This window comes from Lissotriton vulgaris, chromosome 3_1 (assembly GCF_964263255.1).
Source record: "Lissotriton vulgaris chromosome 3_1, aLisVul1.2, whole genome shotgun sequence".
NCBI lineage: Eukaryota > Metazoa > Chordata > Amphibia > Caudata > Salamandridae > Lissotriton > Lissotriton vulgaris.
The window spans coordinates 1344597290-1344623253 of NC_141689.1; the positions used below are offsets into that span (position 1 = coordinate 1344597290).

The 25964-nt window shown below is 46.9% G+C and overlaps 1 protein-coding gene across 2 annotated transcripts in view; it reads right to left on the reverse strand.

Annotated features, from left to right (window-relative positions):
• Positions 1–25964, reverse strand: part of SH2D4A (SH2 domain containing 4A) — a 606680-nt gene that overhangs the window by 530771 nt on the left and 49945 nt on the right. Inside the window, exons 2-3 of one of the 2 annotated variants that reach the window (XM_086961816.1) lie at positions 9249–9366; positions 1013–1214 (exon numbers count right to left, since the gene is read on the reverse strand). The gene's annotated coding sequence lies outside the window, so the exon portion shown is untranslated. The remainder of the gene's footprint in view (positions 1–1012; positions 1215–9248; positions 9367–25964) is intronic. The other variant, XM_086961815.1, reaches the window with a different exon arrangement.

Here is a 25964-nt window from a genome sequence, read left to right on the forward strand (position 1 = left end):
ACCAGTACCAATCTATTGGCTATGAGCTCTATAAAAATGATGCACTATAAAAGCGCTTGACAGTTGACATATGATAAATGTAATGAAATAATAACACCCTGTAATAAAGTGCAATGGTTAGTTCAGAACAGTACAAGTTCATTTATAGCAGTGAAATAGTAAATGCAGAATCTTGAATTGTGAAAAAATTATTATTCAAACATGAACACCGTTGTAAAATGTTAACAGCCCCACAATACCAATAATGAGTAAATGGAAAACCAAAAACAAACTAGAAGAGGCAAAATCAAAAGGAAAAAAAGAAAATGTTGTTCCCCCCCCAAAAAAAGCCCCTTTCTAGCGCCTACAGCCTGAGGAGAGTAGATGTGTGGTATACAAAGCTTAGTGAACCCAATAGTATGTCAGTCTGGGCTCAGGGACAAAAATAGCAATAATTTGTGTGGAGAAAAAGAAAACCCTGACAACTTTTGCTTCTCTGTGGCCATTTTCACCAAGGTCTGAATTGTTCTCTAAAGCCTGAATTACCCCCTATAGCACACCTAGGGGTCACGCATACCTCTGCTGTACCGCCCAGTGGTCCAAGTAAAAAAATCCACCTCCTCTCTTCTTTTAGACACAGTAACTCTTAAGAAACCGACAGTCCCTAAGAAAACTTTTTAACTTAAAAATAAGATCAGGGTGGTGGCTCTATTTAATGCACCCAGGGCCTACAGTGTACGAGTTGTGTAATGCTCAATGGTTCATGCGAAATATATAATTGACCTTATATGGCACACCAAGTGTCCATGGTGTACTAGTTGTGTAAAGCTCAACGGTTCAAGCAAAAAAAGGAGTGGCCCTATGTAACACACCAGGGGCCAGGGGCATACCAGTTGTGTAACGCTCAATGGTTCAAGCAAAAAAACATGCAACCTACTTTCACCTTCTACAGCGGGCTGACTAGGAAAAAAGTGATCTCGCTTGTCCTCGTTTTGCCACATGCTGGAACTAAGGATCAGATGTAGTCTCTTACCCTTGTGACGGTGACCTCCGGATGGACCTCCGGCCTGCAGATTCAGCAGAAATATTAATCAATTATGGCGTCTACTCATCGGTCTTGTTGTGCAGAAGTGAATCGGTTCGGGCAGGGGTCCTGGTCTTTCGGCAGCAGTCAGGTTCAATAAAACAATCTCTCTTGTCTGGTTCGCCAAAATATTGCTGGGATGTGAGTGTACCTTGAAAAATGAAAAGGCAAAAGGGGTTTGGCAAAACGGGAACATTTTGGTTTAATTAAATGCTGCGGCCAGGAGAGCATCGACAGAGATGCGTCTGAAGACATTCTCCGCGTACATAGGTTTTGCCCAGCATTTTATAGTTTCTTCAAGTACGATGAATCGATTACACATTCTTGTAGAGTATGTAGAGCCTATTCATAAATTATAAGTACAACCATCTGATAACGGGGACACAGATGGCTCTCGATCTCGGGGATAACTAGTGTGGGCAAGTGTGCATGTGTCCAGATGTCCAGAATGAGGATTGCGTGATTACTATATGTGATGTGCGTGCTATGTCCTGAATGGCTGAGTGTTCCCACATATCTCTGACTCGCGGTCGATGAGGAGGCCATCTTAGATGAATTCAACAGTAATAATATGAGGTTATTGCTGCTTATGCATAAAACGTGGCAGTCATTGATATCATATTTACCAACATTCTCATTATTGAGCATACAATTGTCATAGAGGACATCAAAATTGATTTTACTATTTTTGACATTGTTATGCATGCATAGTTTAAGGCGCACATCGACATTTCAATTACTGGTATTATCACTTTTGGGCCTGTATATTTCATGGTGTACATTGACATCATATTCACCGGTATTAACAGAGTGAAAAAGAACTCGGGGATTCCATGCAGATCATTTAATGGAAACAATGTGAAATAATCTGAAATTACAAGCATTTAATGTCCTAGCAGGTATGTTTTCCCCTGATCAGTACATACTTTAAACAGTTAATGTAAGAAGAAAACACTTTAAAATGTATTCTAAAGCAGTCATAATGACCCATGACTGATAACTTAAGTAAACAAAGGCAGCAAGGCCATGTTGAAATGAAGACAGGTTATTTCATATAAAGTTCCACTTCAGAATTGTGTACAGGCATTTGCAGAATCAGAAAATATGAAGAGATGCTGGCATTTTTCTCTGGGCAAGGCAGCTACCCCACCTCTACTCCAGTAGCTTCTGTACTGCCTCTTTCCTCTAAAACGAGCAGTGCTCTGTGGAGTACTGGAACACGCTCTGTCTCACGGCCCCATTCACTTCTGAAAGGTGCCTGGCAGGGTCAGACTGAAATGACAAGTTATTTTGCTTTTTTTCAGTCTTAGCGGTGTCAGCTGAGAGCAGGCTGCACACTGCAGCTGCTTTAGAGAGAAACGCTGCACAGACATGTTGCGGGGACCCCCTTCATGAAGAGAAGACTGAGAACCCCGCACCACGGGGACTGCGGGGTGTCTGTTACACCCCTGTTTTAAGACACGCACATTGAAAGAAGCAGCTGCTATTTATCATCGAAGGCCAAGTCTGATGACGACAGCGTCCAGAGGCACTGGTGTCAGAGTCTCCGCCCACTTGTTATTGCATGCCGGTATTAGTTCGCCCTGGACCCGCAGCGTGCTATAAGCACATTGATAGAAGGGGCTGCTACAGACCCTTGTAATGTTGACACCTGGTCAGCTTTTTACCGCCATGACTGCTATTTTACAGTCATGGCTGGTACAAAAATGTGGAAAACACTTAAAGCTGGTATTGTTTCCACCATATGTTCAAACACTTAAAACAGAAATTAAAAGAGGACTGCGCTTCACAATGTGTTCCAGAACTGTTCTAATGATCTTTGGCTGATAAACTAAAAAAAAACAGAAAGGCCATGTCAAAAATGAATACAGATCATTTTATATACCGTTCTATTTTAGTATCATGTCTAGGCCTTCGAAGAATCTTAAAATGTGAACAAATGGCTGGTATTTTTGTCTGGAGAAGGGGGCAATCCTAGACTAGACTACTAGTGAAAGCCCACTGGTGGACTACAGCCTCCAGAGTCCTTCGCATGAGAGGCTATGCCCACTTGATATTTTGGGGCGATTTTAGTCAACACTGACTCTCGCAAACCAGACGCGCACAATGCTGCTCTGGGGGACTACAGTCTCCAAAGTTCCCAGCAATAGCGACACATACCACTTGATATCGCAAATATGTATTAGTCAGCTCTGACTACTGCACCACATGATAAAGCACTGAGAGCAGGGGTTTCTAATGACCAGCAAGTGCTGTGCTGGGGGTCTACAACGTCCAAACCTGCCCCAGGATTGCTTCCGTCTATCACCAGGCTTCTGAAAGAAATACACAACCCTTCGGTGGTGGAACAAAGGCCAGAGTTTATCAACAGTTTCTAGCGAACCATTAACATCGATCATCGAAATATCACCGAGTCATCCAATGCCATGATTTCTCATGAAGCTGTGAAGAGTATACATTACCCACATCACTTGTTGCTAATCCCCTTCGTGCTAGGAGGGCACAGTCAAATAGCATGTGTCACCATATGCCTTTTACTTTCAACTCTGTATTTACTGCTTGCACCATCTGCTGGACCATTGCTTCTTTGCTGAACAGGTCGCGGCTTCCCTTGCTACCATTGGATGTCTATTAATTCATCAACAGAAGTGTAGGCCACAGAACACAGGTCTGGTCTCAAGCTGTCATTTGCTGACACCCTTTCCAGGTGTGAGAGGGTGGTGAGGTAGCCTAAAGCTGCCAATCTCCTTTTTGGGTACAACTCCCCAATGGAGACATACTGAAATGCTCCAGAGGGATGTTTTGAAATAGACCCGCCACGCGGCCAAATTTGACTTCTTTCACTACTTTCTGTCATACCAGCTCTCTGTGCTCAGCCACGGACTTCAGAGTCTGACTTATGTGATCTACTTCTGAGCCATCATAGGGAATTATAAAAAATATATACTTAAAACCACTAGCCAACAACTGCACATCTTCTTGCCTATGGTAACCATTCAGCGATTGTAGGAGCCTGTCAACCTTGATTGGAGTTGGTACCCTCGCTCTACCTTTGTCACCCTCCCAAGCCACGGCTAGTACCACAGATCCTGTGCTATTTCGTGGGAGGGTCTTTCTTTTCTGCTTGAGGCCTGCCTTTTTCGCCCTCCCCGAGGTTGCCTTAAGTGTGACTATACTTACAGGTGGATCCCCAATTTCACCCAACCATGTCAACTTCTAGCAAATGGCTGTCCTGCTCCTGGTGGGTTTCCTCCTGAAGATGCGTTTGAGCTTCCAGGCTTGATAGGGGCCCTCCTGTTCTGGCTTCCTCCCCTGCCAGGTGAAAATTGTAGTCAACTTTGGCTACCCCCTGCCATGCTGCCACCATCATCTCTGTGTCACCCACTAAATGTTAAGCCAAGTTTGCACCGTCTCTCTAAAGACTTCATATCAAAGCCAGGCATCCCCATGATATGTGATGTATGCATCACAAACCTTTGTTCATAGAGCAGTAGTGATGTTGCGCTTTGCTTGACTTTTTCTAATACCACACTTGCTACCATCCTAAAGGTGTGTAGCCAATTCTCTATAGAGTGCTCTATCCTAGGTTTGTGCCTCTCCCTATTTTCCTCTTTATTTTGTCCTGTGCAACCAGGTCTAGGTCCCCACACCTTATCTCTAGGGGGAAGAATATGGCTATGAATTCCTTCCTGCACATCCTCTCCTTGACCACTAAGGCAAGAGACTCGCTAATCCGTTTTCCTTGGCAATCATCGGATGATCACCGGAGGAAGGTCTACTCTAAGGCCTAATGTAAGCGTTGGCTGGCTTGCTGGCCTGCAGTGCTTAGTCTGACCCTCCCACCCATGCTGTAGTGAGATCCACTGTAGCAAGTACCCTGCTTGTGCCTCCCCCAGGCCCATCATTTGCAGGTTGCTCAACTTTGGGTGGTGTTCCTTGGGTACCTTAGTAAGCATTCACAAAATGCTGTGCTCCCTTTTTAGCTGGGTTTGTGCTGCGACGCTGCAAAACCCGCCAGGTCTGTGCTCCCCTCAGCACTGTGACTCATGAGCTGTGCCTTTGCCCAACCAACAGCACAAGTTTCATTGCCAGCATTTCCGAGTACACCAGCTGCTGGTGACTGAGTGTGGTCCTGCCCATAATAATAACCAATAATTGATCACTTGTGCAGGTGCACTGCTGGGGCAAACTGCCATTGGGGAAATATTTGCGCGAAGAGAGATGATGCTACCCCATTGCCTACTGCCTGCGAAGAAGTCACCTCCCGGTTGGTGCCTTGCCCCTAGCGGTTGGTGCCTTGCCCCTACCGTGTGCCCCCGCACTCTGCTCTATTTGCTGTCACTTGGCTATATGCTGTGCACCTGCTCATGGCCAAAGCGGGCCTGCTGCTGAGTGATTTACCGTCCCCACCTGTGTGTCATAATTCAGATTGCCATGCATGCCAACATTGTGCTCACCGGCGCTCAATTGACCTAGCGACTTTTGCTCCCCCACAGTTCCCCCATGCCGACTCGCTTTTGTGCCCCTGTGCTCACCATGTAGTTCTGACTGCTGTATCTGTAAACCTTCTGTATCTTCCCAATCGGACGCTGTTGTGTTGGCTGCATGCCCCAAATTGTGGTAAGCTTCCTGTTCTTTTAACCCTGCCTCCATGTTGTATCCGTGAGGCTAAGCCCTGTGCTGCTTTCCCCACACTGCGGCCATGGCCGCATGTGCAGGGGGTTTGGATTGCTGCATTTTGGCGGTCTGTGGGGCTTCCTGGACGTTTTTTTGTTCTCGCTGACTCCGCCGTCCCCTTAGTTTCAGATCAGTTGTGCACCGCTTAAAAGTTGACCAGGGAAGCACTCGTGTCCAAACTCCTTTGCCGCTTCTCATACCATCACAATTAGGGCCTGCAGTTCCTTGTCTGCCTCACGCTGTTTCCAAGGCCTGGCCCCTCCTGACTGCCAGGCCAAGTCTTGCCGGCGAGTCTCCTCCCATGCCATCTGGGTGAGCTCCTCTTCCTTTGCCCTGTATCATGTGGGTTTCCATCGTTTCTTCCTGGCCTCTGATTCCCTCCTCAGCCTGCTCGACATCCTGCGTGTGCCTTCCTGCTTCCGCCTTCGAGCCAACTGCATCTGCTCCCACTGTGTCGCTTTGTTCTCCTGAGTGCTACGCCCATGTAAGAAGATGGAGCAGTCCATCTCTCTATAGCAATGGCCCACCTCCTTACTTCAGCCCACACATTCGGTGATATCCAGCCCTTGTGGCTTCTGAGGTAGCCGCACTGCTCTGTCCACTTCTGTGATGCCGCTGTACCTCTGCGGACAGTCACATGTTGTGGGCTTCGAGAGGTGGGCCTGCTTTTGAGCCCACTGTACCAGCTTCAGCCTTAGCAGGATTGCTGCACTCATGCAACCGGCACAGTACAGCCGGACAGCCACCTGACAGCAACGCTAGCGGCGAGCTGCGATTTCCAGCGGTGAGCAGCTCAATAGTACCAACAGAGAGGTTCTATAACAGCAACACGCTGCTGCACAGCTGTGCTCCCTCCTATGTAAGAAGCTTGGAGGGAGCTGCCCCTTTACCTAATTGGCCCATCTGAAGGACGACCAGCCAATCCATTTTGCCGCTCCTTCCCCATACATGAATTCCGGAACAGGAGCCTTGGGGACCCACTGCAGTGCTCCCTACCCCTTCCTCTTTGTGCTGCCTGCTTCCTAGCCTGTGCCTCCGGTCCACATTAGCCATGGCTCTTTGAGGGTCCGGCTTCACCTCTCCGGCCGCTCATTGAGCCCTTGGTGAAAGAGACCACCCACTTTATATTTGGGACCCTATTTTTTATTCACCCCGACTTCTGCAATGCAGGGCAGCCAGACTAAAGAAGAGGGTGCTACTGATTAGCAAAGAATTGCCAGAATGGAGTTTTGCCCTTCAAGGATCATTGGGGCAGGGATAGTATACATCAAGAAGAAAAGGAGGGACCCCAATTAACCACAGGTTAGGCCATTAATTATAATACTGAACCCCAGTCTATTTTCTGATGTCAGTCAATATTTATCAACCTATTATTTAGAAGCGTTTTTCTATATCAAATGCATAACCACTTTATGACAAAATAAGCAAAACATTCCGAAATGTAAAATGTTTCAGATATTAAAACTGTGTGTAAATGGTGCCTTACTTTACTTAACACATCACCACATTCTGTGCCTCAAAGGAAAAAAGGAAATTAATTTTAATATAAAATCTGTTTTTGTACTCTACTCAAAAAGATCTATTATTAATTCATTGATTATTTTCAGTCTAAGCGAGAACGTCAATATGAGGGATCTCTTTTTTTAGTCCAATTAGAATAAATCACTCCATAAGGTGAACGGGGAACCAACGTAATATCTCTTTATTGTCAATTTAATTGTAAAAAAGCAGTAATCAGAGAACAGCCCAGCGTTATTATCCCCAGAGAAATCAATACCCAGTGATGCCAATTGTAATGTAAAGGCACTAAAATTGGAGTAAACTTATGGATACAAACTCTTTGAGTTGGCAATCATTCATATAGACTTTAGTGATATTCATTGAAAAGATTCCTTTTCCAAGTTCTTCACGAAAATAGAATATAAGATTATTGTAGACTGCCAACAAGTGTTTCGCGTTTATCCACTTACTCTGGGCTTTTCACAACATATTTCTTTGAACTATTTTTTGTTATTATTTTCATAGTCTGCATTGACCACTCGTAGTGTCTCCTGGACTATCTGTGTTTTCACTCTCATTGTTTGTATTAGAAACCAATTTCACTTTTTGATAATTGTTTTTTTCACATGATTCATGACATAGGCTTGCTTGGTGATTCAAGACATGTCAGACCATTCCTGCTTTTAATCTGTTTCTTGCAGACATAACAAAACACATGCAATCGCCAAAATGTCACCCGCCAAACTTGGCCAAAGAGCCAATTCCTTTTTACAGTATGCAGATGACATTGTGGTGATGAGTCAAAGCCCGATTGGCCTGCAAATAGCAATAAATAACTTAGCAATTTACCTCGACCAGGAAAATTTCGAGTTGAACTAAAAGAAAACCAAGGTTGTACTCCTAGTGGATCCCCAAAAAAACAAACTACTTCAAATGACATGTTAATGGGGTACCAGTCGAAGAGCAAGCGTCTTATACATATCTTGGCATAAAACTGGGGCAGGGAATGACCCACAAGGAACAAAAATTGGACCTAAGAGCTGAAGCCCAATTGCTAATCTTTGATTACAGACTATTGAACAAAAAACTGGGCTGTCCGGCCTACAACTACCTCTTAAAAGTTATGGCAGCTCAAACTCTTCCCACCCTGTCATACAGACTAGACACATGGTGTGGAAAGGAGTCTGAATTAATAAACAAGCTCCAGTCCATGGTTTATAAGGCCGTTTTTAATCTCCCAAAGTCTGCATCACCTCAGGACCTGGGTTTAGTGCTGGCGGTGCCTGGTGCAATATTTATTTTTGGCACCCCCCACACCCAATGACCATCTCCTCGGATTACCTCACTACCACCAGGCAAAAGTTCCCCTTATTTCTCCAATCACAAGTTACTGCTGAAAACAGTGCCCCCGTGAGGCCAGCGCCCCCTCTACAGGTTTGCGCTCAGTGCGATCGCACCGGTCGCAGTGCTCTAAAGCCAGACCATGATCCCCTGCACAGGTACGGCTGGAATTCAGCCTCCAAAATCAGAAATTCCGAGGCATGAATTCCTTTGCGAAGCTATGCTACAAATTTCGATCATCAGAGCCCCGCTTATTGAACAGTCTACGCTGGAAAGAGATCGAAGTCCAGATGGACCAAGAGACATCTAACACATGGGGAGCTTACCTAAGAAAATCTCTGGTCAAACTTGATATCCAGTCAGTATAGGACAGTATGGTAGGACAGGCAAACTTTAACAGGTCCAGCAATGATTCTGCAAAGAAGAAATCCCTCTTGGAAAAAGAAATACACTGTTCAAACGACGTCACGCATGGACAGTGATATATTCCTACACACATATAAAGCTCCAAGTCCATCTAGCAGCCCATTTTAGCATCGCGATAAAAAAGACTTTTATTCATCGCTTAGGAATGCATGACTCGAAGGACCTACAGCCATCATGGAAAGGCAAACAACAAGCTGCACACAGTTGATTATGGGCCTATCCTAATGAAACAATAACTCACTTGTTGTGTGCTTGCCCGGCAGTTAGGGACTTGAGGAAATTTCTTTTAATGAGTTAAACATTCGCACATGCCCGCAAGCCGTGATCAGCTGGATGGAAGGTTCCTTAACAATCTTGTCCTGTCGGGGCATAAAATATGTTGCTGAATTGAGGAAACTTCTCCCGCAAGCAGACTTAGAGAATAACAGAGAGTAAGCCGAAAGAACAGCTTCTGGAACAGGTTTTAGACCAAACACTGTTGTACTTTACACGTCTACAAAACCAAGGGTCCCAGGTAAAATTCATAACCCGAAAAATCTTACAGCAGGACTTTGAAGCAAGACAATTAATTTTTTTCATTTACATAATTCAAATGCACTGAATTTCCTGTTTTAAAGTTTTTAAACATAGATAGATTTAAGAATCATTGTAGGCAGCTTAAACCTTGTAGGCCCAACTTTTTCAGGCACTTCAGCTCTTTAAAAAAAAAAATCGGCGGCTTATCTCTAATAGGCCTAATTTTTTCAGGCCCCTCAGCACTTTGAAATAAATGGCTTGAGTCATCACAACAGTTACAGATACACTCTGTTGCCGAGCTTCATCAAATAGCGTACGCTGACGCCTTTTTGGTTATGATTTCTTATAATGCTACTTTGCACTCAGAAAGACATACACGTTTGCCCAGGAATCATCATAATGATACTTGCACTTAGAAGAACACATGCCTGTAGCAGAGCACTTTAGCAAAAGACCTACATGCACACCACTTACTTTCTATACTATTCTTATTTGTATTAATTGTATGTTGTTTGTTACTGCCTCATGAATATAATTGTTATGGTCAAGTGGATATTTTGCTGATCATGTTATGATAATTTTTATTCCACGCAAATTGTAATGATATTAAGTAATCACACAATGAACTTTGAACTTGAACATTCCTGCTTTTCCAAAAATTGAGCATCAAAAAAAACTAACGGCTCGCTTTCAAGTGAATTGTGTGTGTGGTGGAGTGACAACTAACAGTGGATAATATATAAGTGGTTTCCGCCCACAAAATGCAACTGGCTTCCATAGGGCTGAGGCCAACGTTCATCAAGTTTATTTAACTATTATTTCATATGGAGCCTTGGGGCAACAGAACTTCATTTCCCATCATCCATCTGCACAAGAAGTGCCATAAATGTTTTTCTGTCACAACCATGTTTAAAACAAAAAGCCTGGCACGTGAACATTATTCCCCATAACCCCTAACAGGAAGTGGCATCACTGCCTTTCCCATCCTCCATCTGCACTGGAAGTGCCTTGACTGCATTTTCCATCATCCATGTGCACAGGAAGCAACTTCACTGGTGTCCGGCCTAAACTAGCTATAAAATACCAAGCAAGGCAAAAGGACTTCAGTGCTAATCATTCATCTGCTTAGATAATAACGTCACTGTTTTCCCATCAAAACTATCTTTAAAAGCAGAAGCCATGAAAGGGACAATATTCCTGATAATACATCTTCACATAGGAAGTCACATCACTTCTCCCTACTTTATTCAACTGTTCCACCGAGTGGTACAACACCACCATATACTGCCAATCACAACCAGACCAAGGTGACCCCAAAAATCACAAAGCTTTTCCACAATACATGCACTTGTATTTGTATTTGTATTTGTATTATCCTTGTACAGATCTAGCTACCTACCACACACCTTCAAACTACAGAAAACACATTCCAAATCATGATAATTAACATCGCTCTGCAGTACTCCATGCAACAGATATTGTAGACCTCACCTTTCACAAGTTTGATGGGCTCTTCACCCCCACATCCTCGCACAATCCTTCTTCCCACATGTCACACCATCCATTGGGCGGATTGCACACAAGGAGGGATGAGGCTTCACTGTCGTCTATATGTGCTCTTGGTCCTGCCGCCTTGGCAAGAAAGTAGAATTTCATGGAGGTGTTGACATCCCACTTCCCATTTTATGCAACTCAGACCACCACTTTCTGTATCACGTACAGGTCTCCCAGATAGAATAAGGGCTTAATTAATGAATTCTCAGATCTCCTTGCAACCTCATTCATCCAATAGACCTACACCACTCTCTTGGGTGACCTCAGTGTTAGAAGTTGGCCTGATATGTGATGTTTCCAATTCTGGAACCACCTTGTATCAGTCCAAACAATCCCTTATGGTGTCTGGTTGTAAGTCAACCTTATAGACAAGCTATCCTAAGGGTAGCATGGACTAAGCAGCCTTAAAGGCTAAACTCGAGAGGTCGTGTTAAGCGAGCTGTTTTACCAATCACAATCCCGTAATACCAAATGAAAGGACACCACACAAGTTATATATAAAAATATATGTATTTATTTCTAAAATAATCCTCTGTATTCTTTATGAGTGCAGAGGCGCAAGCGTTAAAACAAAAGCACAGTTAAACATATGAAAGTTGCACAATTATGGATGAGGCCGGGGGGCCACGCAAACCATATATTAAGAAAGTGGTATAAGAGATACCAATCGAACAGTGGTTAGGCCTAGGGCCTAGGGAATCGCTGGGAGCCATCGGGACTAGCAATACTGAAGTCGGGAAAAGCCCGCGGGATTCGGGTGCAGCGCTTAAAGCACAAGCATGCACCAATGCAAAGTCAATGGTGCGTAAATGTTATAAAGTTATAGTTTAAGGAGACTTCCGCTTAACCTAGCAAGATGAAACTTTAGACACATACACTAGAGGTGTGTACCAGTGTGGGAACACCGGCGTTTAGGAGTTACCTCACCCACAGGAAGCGGGTGCACAGGTGCGAAGTAGTGTCGGGTTTTGTCACGCTGGTTGATGGTGCTTGGAGCTGAAGATGCTGCAGGCGTCGAGTCGAGAAGTGTCCGGGGTGATCCAAGGGTGGATCGAAGTTAAAGATGATCTGAAAGCAGAGGGGACAGAGTCTGGGTCACTCAGCAGTGACCAGGCCGGAACCAGATGGAACCAGGCGATGTCGGGCGCTTTCAGCTCGCTGACGGGTCGCTTCTCTCCGCTGCCACGTGGACTCTGGGGCACCGAGGATGTCCAGGAGTGGATCACGAGCTGTCCCACGCAGGCTCTCGCTGTCGGCGGTGTCGGCTTCCGGATCGGAGTCAACAACACTTGGCAAGGGCAACCCACGCAGGATTCGAAGATGGCGTTACACTCAGACCAGGAGGGTCAGAGCGAGCGCTCCTTTTCAGGGGAGCGAGTGCAAGTCTGGAGCAACCAGATTCACAAGTTGGTTTTCAAAGTTCGTCGGCACAGGGGCCACAAACCAACGGGCAAGTGACCGGGCCAACGCGTTGAGCCAAAAGATGCAGAAGGGCCCCACGCAGCACTCGGTGAGTGTAGAGGGGTGAGCTTCGGTGCAAGAGAGGCTCAGGGCTGGGGCTTCTCAGACCCCAATGCACAGCTTCGAGGATCACTCGTGGGCTGCACGGTCAGCGTCTTGTGTTCTTTCCAAGATGGCGGGCCCCACGCTTCAGGTCGCCTCCACGGGTCTCAGCTCTGCAGGGACTGTGGATCGGGCTGTTAGAAGGTAGGCTCGTTTAGTCTTGTCGAACTCTGTCGCTCGAGTTCCGGCGGGAACTGCAACAAAGCAAACGTCGAGGTGCTGGATGGTGCCTGCTTGCACAGGGTGGTCACTCCTTGACCACAAGGGAGATTCTTCAGTCTTCTACGTCGAGTAGGATGTCGAAGGGTCCAGAGTTTTATTTCATAAGTTTCAGTCAGGATAATCTGAGTGCGTTGGCACTGCTCCCATTCTTATACCAATCTAGGGGGCTGGAATCCATTTTACAGAGAGAGCAGATAGCCTGGGACCCTGATTAGCAGGGAACCAGGCCAACTAAGTCGAAAACCAGCTAAACACAAGGGAAAGAATCTGGGGTAACCATAGTCAGGTAGCCACCTTCCTACAGGGACAAAGTATGGGGACTTCTGCCATGCCTTGAGAGGAGAGAGCATCTTAAGACAAGCTATGTAACTTTATGCTACTTGACCCATTTAACGTGAGTGCATTTCTTGGCAAGCTTCACGTGCTGACACCTTTTCTAAACTTGCCTGGGAAATGCTAAGTAGGGATGTCATGATAGTGGTAGTGTAGGGATAATGCTTTTCACTTATGAACCTCCAATGAAGAAAATTCTAGATGTTGACGCAGTTATATTCTGCGTCTTGATTCTAGAACTGGTCAACTTTTGTATGCTATATCGACTCATTTTTACCCGTAGATTTGGCTTTGCTTTGGTTGCAATATATTGCTACACCCTCATCTTAAGGTCTCTGTATGCTCAACTGTTTTTGGCTTTGTAATAAACTAACTAAACTTTGATTTGGGAGTATGTGATTCCTCGGAGTCATGGTTCATTGGAATTGCAACGTATGATTGGCAAATTATTTTCTCTCTCCTCCACACTTTTAAGCAGGAAAAACAGAGCCATCGACCAGGGGTTCCAGAGTAAGTCTAGAATGTGAAACCCGGCTCCTACAAGTACACTGCTCACAATGTATTTCCTTTGACACATTCATCAATTTTAATAATTCATTACAGCAGCCACCGGTGGGGAGGACTGTGCCCAGATTGGTCATTTAAAAATGGCAACTGTAATTCCTTTACTGTTCAGAGTTTTTTTAATGAAATAATTAAATAACGGTTTTACACGACCGCCACACTCTCACTCTCCCCCTAGCCCCAAAGTGGTATCACATAATCAAAGTTTCAGAGCCCACTCATTCATAGGCCACCTTCATCGTGGAAATATATTATTTTCATCATTCATAGAGTTGGATTATAACAACTACTCAATGGCTTAACTCATGTATTTGGTGATAGCATCCGGTGGAGATATGCAAACAGGATGTACAATTGCTGCTATGCCTCACAGTGCCCCTAGGATGCTAACAAGATAATTCAGGCTGACAGAAAAATTTTAAGAGCCACGAGGATTGCATAGATTAGATACCATTGACAAAAGAGAATGGGAGGTGGTGTCATTTGACAGATGAAGTGATAAACCTAAGGGAGGGTTGCAGTAAGGATTCCATAATGGCAGGAGGGGGGCTAGGTGGATTCTGACTTTTTGTTGCAGTTCCTTGTGAGTGGCATAAGGTACTGCCAGTGCTTAGACAGGCAGGGTTTTGGATCTGACATATGAAAAAGGAACAAGAACACTTTTTGTGTAAGGGTGGCCTAGTGTCTCTTTGGGAGAAGTATAGGTTTGGCATAGGAGGGAGAAAGAGTGCTTAGATTGGCTAAGAGAGTAAAGCAAACAATGAACTCACTCACAAAGTGCAGGAAGCATGACAGTGGATTGAGGTGGAACATGCCTGGGAGAGGAAGCTGTTTTGTGTGGGAGGTATCTAGCCACTTGTCAGGACTATGGTGTGTGCAAGGGAAACTTAATGTTGAAATTATTTGAGTTTGAGTTGACCCCGGTTGGAGTAATAGAACAGGAATATTATTATTTGGCCAGCTTTAGGCTGAGGAACTATTCAGTGCAAAGACATGCTGCGAGGTTGCCAACTGAGTGGTTTGATTCATTGGTGATGATCAACAGGGTACAGTGGAGTTATATAGGGTAGCTCTAGGTGGCTTATAGTCAGTGGGATTAGACGTACAAAAGGATATTAGTGGTAGCTGTTAAGGTAAGTGTGGGCAGAACTAAAGCTCAGTCTCTGGGACATAAAAAAAAGCCTGGGAGGTTTCTGGCCATGGAATGTTAGGCTTAGGAGCAATAAAGTGGGTGGGAAAAAGATTTGGTAAGTTGGAAAAAGGGTGACTAATAAAGAGAGGAGATGGAATAAAAAAGGTCATCATCCCTGGTACATGTGGGGGCAGGCTGGCCAGGGGCCAGTAGGTCGGAATTAATGAAGTATTGGTGGCGCAGAAGGACAAATTGATGATCATTGGTCCCTTATAAGACTAGTAAACCAGGAAAAATTAACAGCTAGATAATAGGAACATTTGGGAAAAGGGGGAGGGTCTTTGTATTAAACGGGGGTCCTTGTATGCAATAGAAAAGCCAAGAATACAAAGTATTGGGGCATAGCCAACTGCCAAAAAGAAAGGACGCATGGTAGCAGAGCTCGGCTGCGCCCATTCCCAATACATCTGCATTATATTGACTGCCTCGGCCAGATTTTCTCTAAAGGGTGCCAATCAAAGCCTGTGACTGCTGCCCTATGACCGTGTGAAGTTAGCCCTGGCTAGGAGGTGCCCCCGAGGAGCTACGACTTCCCGTTCACCCTTTCCTCCACGGCTGTGCTGGAGAGGAGTGACGAATGCCGGGGGAGGAGCTCTAATCGATGCCGCGACTGAGACCTGTGCTGTGGGTCATCGCTACGGAGGCGGCTGCACGGTGCTCATTCCTCAGCGACGCAGGCTACACAGGAGACGCCCAAGGGAATTGCCCTGAAGGATTGTGATCGACAGGAGGGGCAGTCGCCGCCGCCCCGCACAGGAGCCTTGCGCCTAAGTCAGTGTGGGGGCGATTTCTGGACCGGCCGGAGCCGGTTCTCTTCAGAACCGCGTTACCCCCACCGTACTGAACCCTGTGCACGGAGAGGCGCACCCCCTCGGCCCCCATCGGCGTCCATTGCCCCTAAGACACCCTCCTTGCCACGTCCGGAGCCGTCGTGTTAGGCCGCTGTCGCGGCCAGTGATTGCTGGTAAGAGAGCCTAGTGCGGGGGGCCGAGATACGGGGCTCCTTCCTGAGAGCAGAGGGTGTATGTAACATCCCGCATTTCTGCTCCCGCTGTGCACTGGACGACCTGTGGGGCTGAAGTATCCTGCACAATAACCAACTTGCCTCCTCTGCCTGGGGGTGTAGAGCTCCAGGCAGACTGACACATAGAGGCCATATTCCCTTGCTGAGGGGGGAGATGGTCGATCCCCGTACGAGACCGCCGCCCTAGCGCCCCGGGGCCAGTGAGAGTTCGGAACTGCTAGCTGGTTGCCTGCCCTGGGGCTAGACTTAAGTGGGGCCAGTTTGGACATCCGGCAGTGGACAGTAGGAACTGAGGCCTACTTGCTGATGATTCACGGGGGCATCCATCCTCGAAGTTGTTGAGCACGGCCTGGGACTACTGCGTGGCTGAGAGGTGCAGCCTAATTGTCCGTCAGCTTGAGGGTTGGGGTGCTACCAGCCAAAGCCGACAGGCCATTTTGGGAACCCCACTGCAGCTAGCATTGAGTAGCTGGCGTGTCCCGGCCCTCTATTGACCTCCGTCTACCGACGACATCATAGCAACGGGCCATAGTGGGTGCAGTGCAGTGCAGGTGAAGCTGGATAAGTACGCATGCAGAAAAGCCACGAGAAGGGCCATACCACCGCCACGACCCATGGTGAGAGCCCTGAACCCACAAACAAAGACATTTTAGCAGCAATAACAACTGTGCAGACTTCCCTCGAGACCCAGATAGACACGGTCGCCACGGAGGTCACCTTGATCAGAGCACATATGCGGAAAATGGCGGACCGAGTCAGTGCTGTGGAAAATATCACACAAGACCTGGTGAGTGACTCGGATCTCCTCAAGAAACAGGTGACCGAACTTCAAACCTCAAAGGAGGCGCTGGCTTTGCAGCTGGATGACTATGAAGGCCGAATGACGTGCAATAATGTACAGATTCTTGGTTTCGGAACGAGTGGAGGGGCAGGCCGCCAACCTTTTTGTTGAAGAACTGGTACTAAAGCAACTTTAGCCATGGGGTCTGTCCAAGTGTTTCTAATTGAATGAGCTCATCGTGTGCCTGGGGGTAGGCCGAAGCAGGGAGCCACCCTCTACCCCTCCCAGGACCCCTTCTTGCTAGAGTATTTAACTTTCGGGACTGATATGTTATACTCCAAACTGCACGGCCCCGCCCCCCCTCCGCTAACAAGTGAAAATAGTAAAGTGTTCTTTTTTCCAGATTTCAACCTGAGAGTCCAAGAACAACATCCTAGCTTTCTGGACGTGAAGCGCGCACTTGGAGCCCAGGAAATCAAGTACGTCATGTTGTTCCCAGCAAAACTCCGGGTTGAATCGGATGGCAAACTCTGGTTCTTCACGAGACCCGAGGACGCCTGGCTCGATGGTTGGCATACAGTGGGCAAGCGCTCACACAAATCTACAAATAAGGCAGGTGCATCCAGTGACCGGCAACAGCGCTCTCCTCCTTACACCGGCTCAGGGACGCAGGGCCAGACAGGCTGAAGACAACCATGGGAAAGTAAGAGGGACTAACTGCTGGGACTTTGACTTTCACGAAGAGGGTTGGGTGAAGGTGCTGTAATCTGGGTGCTGCATATGCACGCATGGTCCAAAGAAACTGAACTCTTTCTTTATACTCCTGTACCGCCCGGGTTTTGTGGGATGTATTGGATATGCTCCTCACTGGGTAACCCACCACTCAATATAATTATGTTCCATTTACAGGGTTTATTGGCCGGTGCTATTTCTTAGGTTTATGGATTGTTACCCTAGGGAATGGGGATGTTCACATTCCCGAAGTTGATGAGGGAGGGTGACAGGCACTCTGCAAGTTGGGGATGGTGGGTGGTTTTATGCCCGTCGAGCAGCGCGGCAGGGTGGGGTTCGCATTGGGCGGGGGTGGGGGGCGTGAGGCCAGGGTTTAGTTGTTTTTGTTTCTTGCATCGGTACATTATCACACTTGGTTCTCTTGTGAAGCAATTGGTCCCACTGTCCCACATGAATACAAACTCCAACCAAGATGTTTCTGTCCACCGTCAGGATCTCGTCAAGGGGTGGAGGTCCAATAGTTGCTGTTTTCCTCAAAACAATGTCCTATCCCAATAGAATATCAAGATGGCTTTATGCACAGTTCTCAACCTCCTGACCTGGAATGTTAACAGCCTGGGTGACAAAATCAAGAGGAGTATAGTGCTGCAATATTTGAAACGTCATATTCTAGATATAATGCTGCTCCAGGAGACACACTTGGTTTGGAATTCCTGTGGGGCCCTGAATAGGTGTGGGTATCAACTTGTCGCTTACTCAGCATTTTCTTCAGGCTCGAGGGGGTGGGATCCTCCTCCGCAGAGGCTGTCCCTACATGATTTGCAACACCTGGACTGATGCGCAGTGTAGATACTCAGCTGTCACGGCACCTGGGAAGGTCAGGTCCACAACATCATCTCTGTTTATGCCCCCTGGGTTACAGCGTTCTTCACTGTGGGACATAGGAACTCTCCTACTTGACTTACCCTTAGGAGTGCTGATACTGGGGGGCGACTTTAACTATGGATGGCTCTAGAGATTGCCTCCGGTCACACAGTGATCTGCCACGGGGCTCCCAGCTTAATGAGTTTGCTAACGCCTTAGGCGTTGTGAACATCTGGAGATGGCTTAACCCGATAAACACTCACTTCACGTTTCAATCGAGGGCTCACAACAGTCAGTCTGGCATAGACTACACGTTCACACATGAACAAGACATTCATGCTTTTACTACATCCGGATGCTTGACATGTGGCATTTCTGATCACTCGCCTATTCTCACGACTTTAGGCTTGAAACAGGCCGAATGCCGCAATACCCTTTCTGTTAACCCATGGGCGTTAAAGATACCTCACATTAGAGAGGCGCTACTTAAAGACACCGATTATTACTTTGCAGAGAATGTGGGACATGTTGCCTCTGCGGAGATACTTTGGGGCGTTTGGTGCTGTTGTCAAGGGCTGTGCATTATCATTAATGGTGGGACACAGGACTGAGCGTGGCCGAGCTGGAAAGAGACATTCTAGTCAGGGGGGAGGCCATTGCGTGTGCCCGACCCTGAAGCGCAACATACCTTGAACATGGTACGCCAGGACTACCGGCAGCTTCTTTCAGAAGCCGCCATGGCGCGCTCTCTACCCGTCACAGGATCTACGAGCAAGGTGAACGCACAGGCAAACTCCTGGCGTGGTTGGAAAAGAGGGAGAGGGCCTCGAGATGGGTCCACGCAATATCTAGCCCCGATGGCACACTCCTCACTGACCCCCAGCAAATAGCGGATACATCTGCTGTCTACTTTGAAGCAGTGTACAGTACATCGGTGACCTCTCAGGCCCCACTGTCGGCAGAACTGCTGGCTACTAATAATGTAGTGAGCCTCTCCCCACAGGATATCGACTCCCTGGAAGTAGACATCACCGAGACTGAGATTCAGAAGGCAATACAGGATGTCCGCTCAGGCAAAGCAATGGGTACCAACGGGCTCCCCATTGAGCTTTTCAAGCCTATGGCCTCTAAGTTAGCTCCTCAACTATTGAACATGTACACGGAATGCTCTGAATTGGGTCTCCTTCCGGCCGACATTAGGACAGCCTCCATTGTGGTCATACACAAACCAAATAAGCCAGCGGACAATTGCAAATCCTATCATCCTATTTCCCTCCTCTCCGTGGAGGCAAAGATCTTGACCAAACTATTGGCCAACAGGCTCTTACCCCACATCTCCAAACTAATTCATCCGGACCGGTCCGGATTTATGCCAGGGAGGAATACCGCCCAGAACCTGCGACGGTTGAATGGGGCCCTTGGTAGGCTCTGGACTATTAGGCAAGGGTCGATTCTACTGTTGTTAGACGCCACTATGGCGTATGACACTGTTGAATAGGAGTTCCTCCTTGCGGTACTGGCTCGTATGGGCTTCAGACCTAAATTCATAAAATGGATTAGGTTGCTCTATATGCAACCTACTGCGCATGGTACTGTCAATAACCACTTTTCTGCTACCTTTCCCCTCCGGCAGGGCACGAGCCTGGGATGCCCACTGTCCCCGCTGCTCTTCGCCCTTGTATTGGAACCACTGGCAGTCTCGATTAGGGGTGATCCCAAAATTAGGGGATTAAAATGGACATAAGATCACGAAGATTGCATTTCGCTTTACGCTGATGACATCCTTCTCTATCTGGCCTCACCTTCGCGACTTACAGCAAGTACTTCACATAATCCACATATTTGTTGCCCACTCCGGATACACAATAAACTGGTCTAAATCCCGGATGTATGTGCTATGGGGTGACCCCCCCTCCAGTCCTCGGGGCTACAATATTCCAGTGGCGTCCCAGGGATTTAGATATCTAGGGGATCTTCATGACCCCGGAAACTTACCTATTCTATGAACATAATCTACATGGGCCCCTTACACGTTTGCAATCGGATGTCCTACACTGGCAGTCTCATCCACTTATCCTCCTGGGGCACGCAGCACTCTTTAAGATGCTTCCTGTATGCACTACAAAACACCCCATATTGTATCCGTGACTCCTATTTCTCCGAAATTGATAGCGTTGTGCGGGCCTACTATGGGAAAATCGTACACCGCGTATAACCATGAATAAACTCACTATGGGATGGTATGATGGCGGCATTGCACTACCAGACATGCAACTCTATTACTAGGCTTCACAACTGACCGCAATAAATAGATGGGTGTTTGGGGAGCACGATGATCCAAATTTCCATACGGATCGCTGGCTCCTGGGGCGGGGAGGCTACAATGGGGCACTTTACAACAATCCCCGTAAATTGACGGGCCCCACAGCCCGCACTGCGGAGGTTTGGCATTTGGTCACGAAGAAATGGGGCTGGCACAACCAACTGACTAAAGCTACGCCACTTTGGGAGCCCGACATGTTGGGTCAGCTCAGTAAATGCCCTGGCTTTGAAGGTTGGGACACAATAGGCATATCCACAGTTGGGGACATGTGGTACAAGGGGAAACTAGCCACATTTGCAGAACTTCAGGCTAAGTATCAGTTTGCACACACAGAAACCTTCAGATACCTCCAGATTAGCCACGCCATATCTGCGGCCATGCCAAAGGAGTTCCCACTACCTGCGTCTTCCCCCCTAGAGGACAGATTTATACTTGACCCAATGCCCCAAAAAGCAATATTCCTCACTTATAAAAAGTTGGTAAATAATCATCCAGACCCTATGCAACAACTGCGTGAGGGCTGGGAGTCAGACCTGGGGAGCATCGACGATGAAGACTGGCGTGACGCCCTAGCCTCCCCCAAAGAGGTGGCCATCCCCATGAGACTATGTCTCGTCCAACTGAAAATCCTCCACCAGGTTTAGTTTGACGCTAAGCTTCTGTTCAGACTGGGTAGACGTCCTGACCTCCTTTGTCTAGACATTGCAATCAGACTGGCACCTTCTTTCACATCTTATGGGACTGCCCATAGACTAAGCATTACTGGGATAAAGTCACGAAACAAATGGAAAGGACATGCAGCAAATCCCTAAAGCCATCTCCCCAGCTCTGTCTCCTCAATATATGGGATGCTACTGACCTCTCCCAGGCAGAGCAAACGTGGGCATAGATGGGTTGGGCCATTGCGAAACTAAATATCGCTAAAAAATGTGGGATGGATACGGTTCCAAACCAGCGCGATTGGGCCAAAGACATGGATTGGGCAATGTTTGCCGGGAAGGCGGTGTTCAAAAGTAGAAGGTGCCCCAGGAAATGGGACCACAAATGGGGGAAAATGGAACATATATTCCACATATAGAACTACAGCATGAAAGACACTCTTTATTAGCTCAACTAACTGACAATGATGAGCCCCCACCCCTGCATCTCTAATGTTGGTATATCCGTGTGACCTCATTTGTTTTGTATCTTATTGATGTATATAAATCTCCTACCTTAATGATTCGTCGTCTGGATGGTTGATCATTGTCATTTTATTGTAATGAATGTCAAGTCAAGTATTATGGACCCAGCTATTAAATGTGTAGTGATATCAATTTGTTGATAAATAAAAATTATTTAATAAAAAAAAAGAATACTAAGTATGAGCTTAACCATGCCTCTGTAATAAAGCAACCTGTTCACGAGTATATCGGTCCATCCCCAAGGAGTGGTAGCTGTTAGGTATGATGAAAATGAATTAATGTATACATTAAAATACATTGTAAGCATTGTGCTTGACTTTCGGTTGTTTTTTCAATGTCTGATTTTTTTTTTAATAGAGCATAAATGCAATTCAAAGAAATCTTTACTTTAGCCACCAATTATTGAAATACCTGCATTATGACATGCATGTGAAAAAATGATTACGGATGAGACGTAAACGTCCCTTCCTTCAGAAAACAGACCCCTAAATGATCCGGAAAACACTCATAATGCATAAATCATGTTACAATAGTTATTTCAACGTTCAGTCAGAAAATGTTGATCTAGCCCAGTTCCGGAAGTTTCTCATGTTGTCCTCCTGTTGCTAAGGGATGTTATCTGCTACCATCTCCCCTGATGACGGTGTCTACGACTGCAACCTAACAAAGCCCAGCAGAATTACCGGCCTTTGCTTCACTACTGATTCAGGAACACACTAGTGCCTCAAAAAGCAAACCTCGCCCATGCAGTAGAACCAATTCATCTTCACGTGTTCATGCAAGTTTAGCAGATTGTGCGATGCGTCTGTGCGTTTTACATTTTATCGACTTCTATGCTTTCTCCCTGCTAGGTTTTGAAGTTAGGACCAACCAAAAAGGAGCATGTTGGAAATATAAAGCTGTCTGATTTACTATTAGGCCTACATGTCGTTTACTCCCTTCCCATCAGCACCTGCATGTGTTTGCATTAACAGGAACAGTTCAAGCTGTTGAACTTTACCTACTGCATGTGATTGAAAACCAGCACAGCAGTTACTATTCAGCTCATCGGGACAGGATAGAGAGTTCACTGACTGGACTGTTTTAAAATTTCGAACCAAGATGTGGGATAGAAACATTGTAGAACAAAGCAAAAAGATAAAAACTCGTAGCAATCAAGACTTTGGCTGAACAAAATACAGACATGGAAATCAGCCCTGCCGAGTGCCACACATCTTGTGTTGATTAAAGCTTTTTGACAATTTTCCTACAACCAAGGAGCCAGTCATGCATTGTTGCACCTGGTAGGACTGACACAGCTGAGCAAATAAACAATGGTGTTGAGCTGTGCCCTATCTCACTAGGTAAGGGCCTGCTCTCCCTGTGTTCATATGATCAGTAACAGTGGCAGTGTTTATTAGGCCTATGTGGAGTTTGCGGAGCTAACTCTGCGAAGTGACATAAAAACTCTGGCAAGCCGCACAGTTTCGCGAGCGGCGGAGTGTGTTACCTAGCGACATTACCACTGGTTGTTAGCACTGGGTGTTTGTCCTGCACTGTAAAATCAGTGAGAATGGCATCACGTGCAACGCAAGAGGACGCTGCTTCGTTTTGCCGCTCGGGTAGAAGTTCTACTCGAGCGGGAAGCTTCCTAAACGTGAACTGAAGGTTTCTCAACACGAGCAGTAGCGACCATCCGTGACTGCCCAAGTTGAGAAATCTCACTGGGAGGTGGTCTAGCATTGGATTTTCCTCACTTACACGCACCAACTTCCCATTAGCGAGCACGGGCGAGGAAAAAACTCTGCTCCATGGAGCAGAGTTTTTGGGAACTCCGCGAGCAATGCGGAGCGGGGAGTGTGAGAATCTCTGCAAACTCCAAGCACGGAGCGGTGTTCACTGCCAGGCCTAGTCTTTATGTTAAGCTGTGACGCTCACTGTCCAAGCCTCGTTCTGCTCTCACTGAGAATTGCCCTGGAGTTAGCCTCTTCTCTGCAGCTTTGAATTAACATAACAACTCCATTGCTCACCTGTGCTTCTCTCAGTAGACCTGAAGGGGGACTTTACTTTTGTCCAAAGACAACTCAAACTTTAGACCACAAAAACATCATTACTCGAGGGGTCGAGTACGTCCAGTTTGATGCATGATTTCGCCAGTGACCTGCGTTTTTTTTTTTTGGGCAATTCAGCGCTGTGTCCCTGCTATCACTTCCACTGACCTCCAGGCAACTTGGCTGACAATCCTATAAAAAGGTAAGGCTTGCTATTTAAAAGCCTAAAAATGTTAATAATTGTAGGAAAAATTGAATCTGTTTTCATGATTACCCCGCAATTTTGCTGGTGTTCTACTGTTTTCTGACTAGTCTGAGTAGAATCCGGCTAATCAGGACCCCAGTCACTGTGCTTCCTCCCTAAATTGGTTATGGTGAGTACCTTGGTATATTACTATTTGGCTACTGGGGCACCCTGGTAAGTCCCTACTATATGGTACTAAGGTACCTAGGGCATGGGTAACTCAGGGGTCCCCTATGGGCTGCAGCATGTGTTATGCCTCCCATAAGGGACCCTCCAAACTACTACTACAGGCCTACCACTGCAGCCTGTGTGAGTCGGTGCATGCACCACTCATGAGAGATATGTCTCCTTATATCTCAAACTCACATCACTTGAGACCAATAAGCCACCCCTCTAGCAGGCCTTTCAATCCCAAAAGCAGGGTGCTCAGTTCAGAGTGTAAGAGGGGCCCAGCATGAGCAGACCACCCCTCAAACCCCGGAGTTCATTCTCTAGACTTTGTAAGTGAACCAGCCAGTACGATATGAGACCAGGCGTCATTACGCGAATACCATCTCTTAACTGGCTGGAACTAACCTGGGCATGTTTGGTATCAAACATGTTGGAATCATACCCCAACACCAGATCTAGTGTTGGAGATATGATTCCATGAACGGTAGGGTCCCTCCGGGAGGCCCTCCAAGCTTCTGGGACCCATCTTACAGAGCCTGACAGCAACCTAGGACTCCTGCCAACCACAGACACGATTCTGCCCTCCTGCTGCTGGGCCGAGCCCGAGCAGAGGAAGGTAGGACAATAATTTTCCTGTCACAGGGAGGTGTAACCACCTCCCAGACAGGATTTTGTGTATTAGGCTGGGCTGGGGGCGCTTGCCAGCACCACATAGTCTGCTGGAAGGGCACATTTGGTTCCCTCCTTGCACACTCCAGTTCAAAACAGCTCTAGGAGCCATTGCCTCTCGCTCTGAAGCAAAACTGGACAAAGGACATGGGAGTATCCTTCCCACTGTCCAGCCCCTTCTCTGGCAGGGATCCCTGAATCTTTCCATGAGGTTACTTAAGGGCTTACCTACCTTTGGGGGGCACCCTAGATTCGTTGTGGGATTCGATTCAGATCCAACTCCACTTCTTCTTTGATCGTCTGGACATCCTGGCCAAGTCGTGCTGACCATGCCGAACTGATCGTATCGCCCTTTGCTTTGGGACCAAGACTACAACAAAGAAGACTCTGTCGACTCCTGACTATGTCGTCCTGCAAACCCGCTGCACCATCAGTGTACGTGCTCCAAACAGGTTCTGTCCTGGGTCTGTGGACATCTAAAGACATCCAAAGGAATCTCCCTTGGAGTGAAGGAGTCACTCCCCAGCATCCGCAGGCACCAGAACACGATTGACTAGTTTGCAGAACCTGGGCTCCCACGGACTCCTGAAGGCTCTGAAACACAGGTGGTGGATTTGCGTTCCCTTGACGCCTGAGCTATCCTCTCATCGAGTTGAGGCCAGCATCCTTCGTAGAACGCCCTGTAACCAAACCCCTGTGTACTGTGTTGCTGCATTGCTTCATCAACCGGTGACCGCAACAGTTACCACGACCGACTCATACCAACAGAGTCAGACGAATCAAAAGGTCATGTCTGTAGGAGAGTAGGGTCTGCAATCCTATGATCACCCAGATTTTTTGCTTTTGTTTCACTGGTTTACGACTTTCTCTGGCTGTGGGCCTGCCAATCAGACCCACAGCCTGGCTGTTCTCTTTCTAAATTACGATATGTACCCTAGGTGCATTTACCAATTGGTACTGGGCCACCTTACAAGACCCTGTAACTCAGGGC